Source organism: Cebus imitator, unplaced genomic scaffold (assembly GCF_001604975.1).
Source record: "Cebus imitator isolate Cc_AM_T3 unplaced genomic scaffold, Cebus_imitator-1.0 Scaffold234, whole genome shotgun sequence".
Classification (NCBI taxonomy): domain Eukaryota; kingdom Metazoa; phylum Chordata; class Mammalia; order Primates; family Cebidae; genus Cebus; species Cebus imitator.
In genome coordinates this window covers 2,495,979-2,498,536 of record NW_016107549.1, presented here as the reverse complement: position 1 = coordinate 2,498,536, position 2,558 = coordinate 2,495,979, and positions in this window count along the sequence as shown.

Sequence of the window (2,558 nt, the reverse complement as noted above, 5' to 3'; positions counted from 1 at the left end):
GAGACAGAGTCTCGCTCTGTCGCCAGGCGCCAGGCTGGAGTACAGTGGCGCGATCTCGGCTCACTGCAACCTCCGCCTCCCAGGTTCTAGCAATTCTGCTGCCTTAGCCTCCAGAGTAGCTGGGACTACAGACGCGCGCCACCACGCCCAGCTAATTTTTATATTTTAGTAGAGACGGGGTTTCACCATGTTGGCCAGGATGGTCTTGATCTCTTGATCCGCCCGCCTCGGCCTCCCAAACTGCTGGGATTACAGGCTCCACTGGACTCTTGAGTCTGGAATTCCCTGCACACATTTGTGACCCTGTGCAGGATGAAGGAGCCATTGAGTGAAAAAGACAACAGTGTCCCTTCTAGCAATTAGGAGCAAGTTTGGCTGAAATGCAAAATATCCAAAGAGCTGGGAGCTGAAAGGGATCTCACTTAGAGAATCTGTGACTGAACTTAAAGAATCTGTGACTGGAATCCGACCGACCTGCTCGACAGGGCCCCGTTACCCAGGGCTTCTGCTGTCTGTCTGATCTGAAGGGGCGGGGACTGATGCCCTATCCAATCAGGGGTGCTGAGGCGGGGCCCTGCGAACGGTTTATCCGCCGGAAGGAGGCATCCGCGTTGCCGCCCTCCTCACCGCCTGACTGCTTTCGCCGAGGCGAGGTCGGGATTTCTTCTTTCCTGTTCTGACAGGGACAAGGTCCCTCTTCGGTAGCTTTTCTCTCTGTTGCCTGCGCCAGGTTCTGGACTGCCCACGGGCATCCTGCAGGAGACGCCGGAATATCTAGAAGCTGAAAAATGGTGAGTGTGCGGAGTCGGAAGTCCCGAGGTGGGGTTTGGAGGTTAGGGGACGGTCTGGTCAGAACGGAATCGGCTGTGGCAGGACCCGGGCCTTCCCGCGCGACTCGGGGGTCTGGGACCCGAGTCCAGGTGCAGCTCAGCTTTCGGTCCCTTCGGCCTCAGGGTGTGGGTCTGTGCCGGCGACCAGAACCTCGGGCGTCCTATTTCGTCTCTGTGGGGCGACTGCGGCCCCGGCCCTCTCTGGGCAGCTCTGCACCCGCTGCTCGCGTCTCCACAGACTGTGCGCAAGTCATGGGGGAAATCCTGCTTCGTGTGTGGGGTTCCCGGTCCTACATTTCTTCTGCTAAAAATTAACCTGAGACACTGTTAACAAGTAAAGAGTATTTTGGGCAAGCAGCCAATCATGAAGGAGAAACACCGGGTCATGATTTATTTGTTAACGGAAAAAGCCAAACTATAAAATAACTTGAAGAAGTTTTATTCTGGCCGGGAGCAGTGGCTCACGCCTGTAGTCCTAGCACTTTGGGAGGCCGAGGTGTGTGGGTCACCTGAGGTCAGGAGTTCGAGACCAGCCTGACCAACATGGTGAAACCCTGTGTCTACTAAAGATACAAAAATTAAGGGCTGGGCGTGGTGGCTCCCAGCTGTAATCCCAGCACTTTGGGAGGCCAAGGCGGGCAGATCACGAGGTCGAGATATCGACACCATCCTGGCCAACATGGTGAAACCCCCAAAATTAGCCGGGCGTGGTGGCACGCCCATGTAGTCCCAGCTACTTGGGAGGCTGAGGCAGGAGAATCGCTTGAACTCGAGAGGCGGAAGTTGCATTGGGCAGGATTGCGCCACTGCACTCCAGCCTGGTGACACAGTGAGACTCCATCTCAAAAAAAAAAAAAAAAAAAAGCCGAGTGTGGTGGCAGGCACCAGTAATCCCAGCTTCTCGGGAGGCTGAGAGACAGAATTGTTTGAACTCGGGAGGCGAAGGTTGCAGTGTTATGAGAGACCTTGGCCGAGGGAAACAAACCCAGGAAACCTGGATTCAGTAGTACCGAGGCGGCTCATGACAGTTTGGTTTTATTCATTCCAGGGAGACGGGGATTGCAAGGAAAATCATGAATCAGTGCCTGGAAGGTGTAAGTTCCTTTGGACAAAAGGTGTGACTTGTAGAAGCAGGGTTGGAAGGCACAGGTGGTTGAAGGGTTCTGTGGGTGGCAGTTGGTTGAGAGTGTGAAGTTTTGGTCTAAAATTTAAAGGCAGATAAAAAGGAGTGAATTAATGGCATTCGCAGCAACCTGGATGGGATTGGAGACTATTATTCTTAGTGAAGTAACTCGGGAATGGAAAACCAAACATAACTTATGCTCTCACTTATAAGTGGGAGCTAAGCTATGAGACTGTAAAGGCATAAGAATGATACATTGGACTTTGGAGACTGGGGAGGATGCGATAGGGTGAGAAGGGGGTGAGGGATAAAATACTACAAATTGGGTTCAGTGTATACTGCTCCAGTGATGGTGCACCAAAATTTCACAAATCACCGCTAAAGAACTTACTCATGTAACTGCATACCACCTGTTCCCTAGCAACCTATGGAAATATATATAAATACATATTTTTTTTTAATTTTTAGAGGCTGTAGGAAGGAATACTGTAGGAAGAGGGGCTGTTCTGTGTCACGTGATTCCATCCCAACCCAAAAAACAGGCCTGTGTCACATAAAATCTGTGTCACCAGATTTTATGAATTCTTTTTTTTTTTTTGAGACAG